Source organism: Orcinus orca, chromosome 1, assembly GCF_937001465.1.
Source record: "Orcinus orca chromosome 1, mOrcOrc1.1, whole genome shotgun sequence".
NCBI lineage: Eukaryota > Metazoa > Chordata > Mammalia > Artiodactyla > Delphinidae > Orcinus > Orcinus orca.
Window position 1 is genome coordinate 183,857,427 of NC_064559.1, and position 9,083 is coordinate 183,866,509.

Genomic DNA, 9,083 nt, shown 5'->3' on the forward strand with positions numbered 1-9,083 from the left:
CAGGCATCAAAAGACATCCCCCAGGCAGGGCTTTTGTTTACTAAGGCCCCCGCTCTAGGAGACTGGAAGCTGGGTTATTCCAGACTACAGGGCTCCCAGCCTCCAGGCTGGGGAGGGGAGGAAGTGACCCCATCCAAAAAGGTTTGAAGGTTTTCCCAAGCCTGAGAAAGTGAACAGGGGTCTGCGTGTCTTGGCTGTGGCTGTTGTCTTTCCTTGAGTAATAGGGACTTTGCACCACTCCCACTCTGATCTCCCAGGACCTCTGATGGGCCTGCAGAGCTTCTGTGTGCTGGGGAGGGGATGGGTGTGTGAGTACGTGTGAGTACTAAGAATGCTGGCTTGGGAGTCACAGCAAAAGACCACTGTGGCTAAGCCAAGCAGGTCCACGAGGATAAATCAAAGTTGATTGAAGATTAAACAGTCCCGCCCTGAATATTCTAGATCGGATAAACACAGGAATTAAACACAGTGCTTTAGAGGGGTGGGGGCATTATAAAAAATTAAATTATGTAAACTTACAATTAAATAAAGTATATTCAAAGGTAATAACATTCAAAGTGTGTCAGTTCCTAATTATTTTCCTGCACTTTGCTATTACACATGCTCTTGAGGTTATTCATGTCTACATGGTGGAAGCGCTACATAACGGTGCACTGCTGCTGGCGTCTTCCCAGCAGCACCTTCAGTGACATCAGGTTGGCAGCTTGAAGTTGGCGGTGGTGGGAGTATTTACACCACGGAAATTGGCAAATGCTACAGATCTTTCCCTAACACACCCCTCCCCCTTTCCCTCAAGCCGTTTGTAAACATTTTACCAGCACAACACTGGGTAGAGGATTCCCCAAACATGACAGTGATTGAATTTCCTGCCAGCTTGGCTGGCAGGGGGTTTGGAGCAGATAATGTGATTTAGAGAAATAAATAAATATGACATGTCTTACATCTGAGTATTGTGGGTAAAATGAATACTTGCTACAAATACCTAGTCCAGACATACTTGGGGACTCATCTCTCCCTCCTCCCTTAGAGACAAGAGTGTATACCCACTCACAAAACACCCCCTAGAGCACCCCAAAACACCCTGTGGTGGCTTCTGGATGGAATAAGACCCGAAAAGCCATGAAGACAGGTGCTTTGTTCACAGCTGCTTCAGCAGATCTTCAGACCCCTTCTCAGTCTCAGCAGCTTCCGCAGTTTCCCTGGCTTCAGAGTCAGGACAGTTGAAGCCATGTGGGGAGCAAAGGGGGCTCTGGATGGGAGAACCAGAATGAGCCAGAAACCAGGAATTGGCTCTCAAGCACATGGATCTACTTGGGAGCAGGGAAGACTGTCAGTCAGGGGCAATTCCTCCCCAGGGAACATTGGGCAATGTCCAGAGACATTTTTTGGTTGTCACATTTCGGGGGAAGGGTGCTACTGGCATCTGGTGGGCAGAGTCCAGGATGCTATTAAACACCCTACAATGCACAGGACAGCCACCCCTCAATCCCACATCGTGTAATTTCCTGCCCCAAACATCAATAGTGCTGAGGATGAGAAACTAGGGTAGGAGACACAGTGGGGAGACACTCAGGGCAGGGTCTAGGAAGAGATAAAGGAAAGGTCTGCTGGCTGGGTAGCTACTCATCCCTCCCTTCCCCACAAAACCCACTTCTGTGGGTGGCCATTCAGTCTCTTATTTTGTGTCCTGTCCTGTTTCTCTAGTCTCTCTCTGGTGATGTCCCTGTTTATCTCAGTTTATCTCTTGGTCTCTTTTTCTCACTCTCAGCCGTGCCATCTGCTCTGGCTGGATCCTTGTGTTCTGAGACGTGAGACAAGCTTTTGGCATTCGTACTCCCTCGGCCACACTCATCACTCCAGCTGTCTTGGCCTGGGAGCTGGGCCAGGAGCTTAGCAAACGGGAGGGTATAAAGACAGGGGGCTAAAGGGTCCCACACCTCCCACCACCCATCTTGCCTTTGCCCCGAGGGTCCTACCTTTCTGTCTCCCTGAGACCTGGAGCTCCAACCTGCTGTCACCCCCCCAGAGCCTGGTACCTGAGTCAGCCTGTCCAAGTGGCCTTGCTCAACCCACAGATCCCTTCCTCCCCACCCCCAGCTCCTTAAATTTCTCCTCTAGCTCAGTCCAGCAGCTGTTACAAAACAACTGGAGTTAGGCAGCTCCTCCTGCCCCGGGGCAGTAAGTGACACCAGGCTCATGACTGCCCCTGAGCCCAATAACTTCTGCCAAGTAACCAGGAACTTGTGGCCTCTGCCCTGGTCCTGGTTTCCAGGACCCAGAGCCCAGAGCTCAGAGCCATGACATGGTGCCCGGTGCTTGGAACCCAGTACTCAGCATCCAGGCTCAATTACCAGTGCCCATCACCAGGACCCAGGGACTGGTGCCAGGGCTACCCACCCTGCCCCTCCCACTCACCACCCCTGGCAGACCCTGGCGGCCTAGGCTTCTGTGTGCAGGTGGGCACTGTGTGAGGACAAGGACACTGCAGAAAAGTCTAGTGGCAATTTTTTAAATAAATTGGAGAGACTTTTAAAGTAAGAATTATTCAAATCAAGATTTAAAATAAATGACTTCCCTCCTGGCGCAAGTGGTTGAGAATCTGCCTGCCAATGCAGGGGACACGGGTTCAAGCCCTGGTCTGGGAAGATCCCACATGCTGCGGAACAACTAAGCCCGCGTGCCACAACTACTGAGCCCACGCGCAGCAACTACTGAAGCTTGCATGCCTAGAGTCCATACTCTGAGAAGCCACCTCAATGAGAAACCCGGCGCGCCACAACGAAGAGTAGCCCCTGCTCTCCACAACTAGAGAAAGTCCACACGCAGCAAGGAAGACCCAATGCAGACAAAAATTAAAAAAAAATTCTAAAAAAGATTTAAAATAAAAATCGGGGAAAGGGAACTTCCCTAGTCCAGTGGGTAAGACTCCACGCTCCCAATGCAGGGGGCCCAGGTTCGATCCCTGGTCAGGGAACTAGATACTGCATGCTGCAACTAAAGACTCAGAGCAGCCAATTAAATAAATACTAAAAAAAAAAAATTGGGGAAAGGCCAAGCAGTATGCGCAGAGGGAATAGAAAAGCTGGGGTATAGGGTTGCCGAATAAAATAGAGGCTGTTCAGTTAAATTTGAATTCAGGTAACAACAAAGACTTTTTTTTTTTTTTTTTGGCCATACCACCAGGCTTGCAGGATATTAGATCCCCAACCAGGGATTGAACCCAGGCCCTCAGCAGTGAAAGCGCAGAGTCCTAACCACCGGACCAACAAGGAATTCCCAACAAAAACTTTTTTTTTAATGAATTAATTTATTTTTGGCTGTGTTGGGTCTTCATTGCTGCGAGTGGGCTTTCTCTAGTTGCAGCAAGTGGGGGCTACTCTTCGTTGAGGCAAACAGGCTTCTCATTGCGGTGGCTTCTCTTGCTGCGGAGCACAGGTTCTAGCTGTGTGGGCTTCAGTAGTTGTGGCTCGCGGGCTTAGTTGCTCCACGGCATGTGGGATCTTCCCGGACCAGGGTTCGAACTCGTGTCCCCTGCATTGGCAGGTGGATTCTTAACCAATGCGCCACCAGGGAAGCCCCCTTTCATCCACTCTTTAAAATGATTTTGGTTTTTTTTTTTTTTTTTTTTGCTGTACGCGGGCCTCTCACCGTTGCGGCCTCTCCCGTTGCGGAGCACAGGCTCCGGACGCGCAGGCCCAGCGGCCATGGCCCACGGGCCCATCCGCTCCGCGGCATGTGGGATCCTTCCGGACCGGGGCACGAACCTGCATCCCCTGCATCGGCAGGCGGACTCCCAACCACTGCGTCACCAGGGAAGCCCTAAAATGATTTTTTGACCAAGTGATATAGTCACATGCTTTAAAATTCCATAGGGACAAAAGAACATGCAATGAAATGTCTCTTCTGCCCTGCCTCTCAGTCACCCAGTTCCCTTCCCCACTTCCCTGTGTGTCCTTCCAGAGACATCTTACTGCCACAGCCTCCTAACTGTCTTCCTGCCTGCAGTCTGGCCCACCTGCCTCCATACTGTGGCCAGCTGGTGTTTCACCTCCAATCACGTTACTTCCTGACTTAAAACCCTGCTGTGGTTTTCCATGCCATGGGATGAAGAACAAAATTCCCAGCTAATCAGGATACAAGGCATTCGGTGCCTGTTTCCTGCCCATCTTCCTGGACGCTTGGGATCACCCCGGCCGGTCTGACACGCCACCACAGAAACACAACCCGCCAAGTAGTGTCCCTCACTCTCCCACCTGTTCTGGCGTCCATGCTCTCGCTCATGTTTCTCTGTCAGACATTTATTGCACACAGACAGCATCTATGGTGTGCCCGGCACTGGGGGCTACGAGGGACACGGTGGACAACAAAACTGAAATGTCCCTGCTCCTGTGACTCAGCTTCTGGCAGAGGAGCATTTAATAGACAAATCATTGAAATAAAGCATTTGTTGTGCTAGGGTAGGTCCAGAGCTCTGGGGTCAAAGAAGACCTCCTGGAAGAAGAGCTATTTAATTGAACAGTCATCAGCCAGCTAAGGGTGGGAGACGGGCAGGCAGGGAAGAGTGTACCAGGGCCAGGAAACGGTTCATCGGGAGGAGTCACAAATCCAGGGTTGGGGGAACACAGAGAAGAGAGGAAGAGTGTGGGAGCTGCAGGTTTAGCAGCCCTCAGGAAGCCACTCTACAGGGTTTGCGTTTTATCCTGAGGGGATTTACGCAGGGGAGTGTGTGGGCACATCTGTGGCTGTTCTGAAGAGACTGGATTGGAGGAGAGGACCTTGTTGCCGTTTCTAGGATGGCAGAAATGACGGCAGCCTGGGCCAGCGAGAGGGCACTAGGGACGGAGTAGGAGATACCACAGAGGTGAGGCGGCAGGAGGAGTGACTTCCCAGGGATCTTGCTTGAGAGGCTGGTGGATCCTGTGATGCTCTCTGGTGATATTTCTAAGTCCAGATTTGGACTTGAATTGGTGGTGCCTGCAAGATGTCCAAGCCAAGATGTCCAGCAGACACATATGTATGTTGTCAACCTCGGGAAGAAGGTCTGGATTGGAGATTCTTTTTTTTTTTTTTAATTTAATTTTAATAGTGTGCCCTCTTTTTTAAAAAAAAAAAAATATATATATATTTATTTATTTTTGGCTGCATTTGTCTTTGTTGCTGCATGCGGGCTTCTCACTGTGATGGCTTCTCTTGTGGCAGAGCACGGGCTCTAGGAGTGTAGGCTTCAGTAGTTGTGGCTTGCAGGCTCTAGAGCACAGGCTCAGTAGCTGTGGCACAAAGGCTTAAGTTGCTCTGTGGCATGTGGGATCTTCCCAGACCAGGAATCGAACCCATGTCCCCTGCATTGGCAGGCGGATTCTTAACCACTGCACCACCAGGGAAGCCCTGGACTGGAGATTCTTATTTGGGAGTCATTAGCAAAAAGTTAACAGTAAAAATGTTATCTACCCCTTATCAACTGTTAGACACTTTTCTAAGTTTTTTTTTTTTGGCCGCGCCACACAGCTTTCAGGATCTTAGTTCGAACCCCGGCTCTCGGCAGTGAAAGCACGAAGTCCTAACCACTGGACAGCCAGGGAATTCCTTCTAAGTTCTTACATACTTTAATTTATTGATTTCTTACAACAACCCTATGAGGTATTGTGCCTTCACTCTTTTTAAATTTTATTTTATTTTACTTTATTTTTTGGTCTCATGCAGGGCCTTTTTTTTTTTTTAATGTATTTTTATTATTTATTTATTTATTTTTGGCTGCAGTGGGTCTTCGTTGCGATGCACGGGCTTCTCATTGCGGTGGCTTCTCTTGTTGCAGAGCACAGGCTCTAGGCGCGCGGGCTTCAGTAGTCGTGGCTCACGGGCTCTAGAGCGCAGGCTCAGTAGTTGTGGTGCACAGGCTTAGCTGGTCCGCGGCATGTGGGATCTTCCCGGACCAGGGCTCGAGCCCGTGTCCCCTGCATTGGCAGGCAGATTTAAGAATCTGGTTAAGCCACTGCACCACCAGGGAAGTCCCTGTGCCTTCACTCTTGCCATTTTACGATGAGGGGGAAAAGTTCAATAATGTAACCAAGGTTACACAACTACTAAATGACAGAGCTGGGTTCAAACCCCAGAAGTCCAGCTCCAGGATCCCTGCTCCTAACTGCATCATACAGCCTCTCACCTAGACAGTAGTTTAAGCCCCAAAAGCAGATGAGATCAACTTCAGAATTTTGAGAAGGGCAGACTGTCAACCCTGAGGAATACAAGCACCTAAAGCCCAGGGTCTGAATCCTGCTCTTAAGATAAGTTTTCTCTGAAATGCTAGTGTTTTAATTTTAAAAAATTAGTTGCCAGGGGACTGGCCTGGGTGGAGGGAATGGGGCATTAGTGTTTTGTGTGTGTGTGTGTGTGTGTGTGTGTGTGTGTGTGTGTGCGTTTTGGCCGTGCCGCGCGGCTTGTGGAATCTTAGTTCCCCAACCAGAGATTGAAATCCAGCCCTCAGCAGTGAAAGCTTGGAGTCTTAACCACTGGACCACCAGGGAAGTCCAGGAGAAGCATTTTTTAACTGATGTTGTTTAAAATTGCCAATGGGTGGTGATGATAAAAAGCACGCCAATTTTTAGTTTTTTTATTATGATTCTTTAATTCTTTACCTTTATTGCCCACACCTGGGGCACACCCAAACCATCATTCTACCCTTGTTGGCCATTGCCAGCAATGCTGGGATCCAAACCCACCTGGCAACAGTGGACCAGAGCTGAGTGCTAGGGGCTGTCCTTTCGAGGCATAATGTTCTCAGTTCTCAGCCCTTAATTTAAAGGAGCTTCTCGGAAGTTATCTCCTACGGGTAGCCGCCCCTGAGATCTGGATCAAATATTTCTCCTTTATATTCCCATCACATCCTGTGCCTGGTTCTGTCACTGACCTCTTAGGTTGCATTCAATGCCTCCTTCTACATCTAGACTGAGCACCCTGAAAATACGGACCTGGCCCTATGTATCACAATGCTCTGGCCACATCGAGGTATGTCTAACGAGGCTGTCCCGAAGTGGAGTGGTTTGGGGAAGGGGCTGGTAGTACACAGGAGGTGTTGTTGACAGCCCCAGGAGGTCAAAGCCCCTCCAGTTAGGGTGGGGGTCTTGCAACTAACAAGACTCTTTTATTCTATGTGTTAGCTCAAGGAATGCCTCACCCAGATCACTAGCCCTAATTTGCAGGCGAGGAAATAGAAGCTCACAGAGGTCACGAGAATAGTCCACAGTTATAGAGTGAGTCACTGGCCAGGACTGGACACTCACTTCCTGACCTTTCTGCCAGGACCCTGGCCACAGCCCTGCCTCTGGTCCCGGCAGCTCCGGCCTCACCTAGCTCGCCAATGTGCTCATGTAACCACGAGGGGGAGCCAGATGCCCGTTCATGGCGTAGCCGGGCCCAGGCTGAGGGGTGGAATGACCGCTCCTTTGACGGAGGGCCATCCGGACTGACGCCCATGAAGCTGGTAAAGAAAGTAGCAGGAGAATTGGGCGGTTATAAGAGAGCCGACGCTCAGGAGCGGTGGCGGCTGGGATGAAGGGAGGAGGAGGGAAGGGCATTTGTTGCCTCCTCTGGCCCTGCTTGGTCTGGCCCTGCTGGGAAAGAACTGGAGAAAGGGAGGGCTCTCCGGAGCACAGTCTTCTGCCCCCGCCTCCACTTTGCTCCGTCTTGCTCAGGAACAGACCGGACATTCCTAAAGCTCAGGCAGGAAACCAGGAAATAGACCAGGAGGCCAGCCTCTCTGCAGCCTGGCCAGCTCTTCCAAAGCAACCCCCCGTGATGTGCCAGAGGACCCAGGCCCCAGGCGCCTGGACACTGCACCCTCCTAGAACGTCCCCTGCACTCTTCCCTCCTGGCCTCCAGGCCCTTTCCTCCCAGCCTGAGGGATCAGACCCATTCCCAGAGCTCCAGACCTATAGGAGAAATTGTTATCCACCACCAACTTCTAGGTCAAACTCATGATCTGTCCCCCTAAACCTGGGTCTCTTCCAGAGTTCCTTCTCACAGTGAATGATACCAGTATCCATCTGCTTATTTGCCTCAGAAAACTTCGAGTCATCCTTGACACCTTTCTTTTCTTTTCCCCATTTTTTCAGTTCCTCTGTCTACCTCTCGGTTTCTACCACTCACTGGATGGAGGGCCCATCATGTCTCACCAGAATTGGTGTTCTTGTTTGGACTCCCTACTGTCACTCCTCTCTCCTTCTCCTCTCAATCCCCTCTCCAGGTGGTAGCTTCTGATGATCTTTTCAAATCATCAATCTGATCGTGTCACCCACCTGCTGAAATCTCTCAACAGCTTCCCAGTGCTCTTGCAATAAAGACCATACTCTTAGTATGGCCCATCAGGTCCTGCATGGTCTGGTCCTTCCTCCCTCTGTGGCCCCATCCTCCCTCTCACTCTATCTGTTCCAACTACACTGGCTGTGGTCATCACAGGGCCTTTGCACCTGCTGTTTTCTCTGCGCGGAATTCCAGCCTTCTGCCTTGTGAACGCCTATTCGCTCAGATCTCCACTCCAGCATTGCTTTCTCAGGGACACCCTCCTCTTGACCTCCCTGACCAGGTCAGATTCCTCATTATTCACCCTCCCAGCACCACATACTTCTCCTTCATGTACCTGTCATAGCTGTAATTGTCCATTTGGTTGTAGTAGTATTTTTAATATTTATTTATTTGGCTGCGCCGGGTCTCAGTTGCGGCACGTGGGGTCTCAGTTGCGGCATGAGGGGTCTCGTGGGATGCGGGATCCCACAAGAGCGGCATGTGGGATCTAGTTCCCTGACCAGAAATTGAACCCGGGCCCCCTGCATTGGGAGCGAGGAGTCAACCACTGGACCACCAGGGGAGTCCAGGTTGTAGTATTAAAGTAATGTCTGTTTCTTTCACTAGACTGTAAGCTCTGTGAGCATAAGGACCCTGTCAATTTTTGCTCATTTGAAAATCTCCAGCACCTCAGTCCTAGCACATAGTAGGTGTTCAGTGTTTCTTGAATAAATAAATTAATGTGGCCCACTTCTCTCCGCCTCTGTTTTCCCGAGCCTAACCCTCCATCATCTCCTGTCTGGACC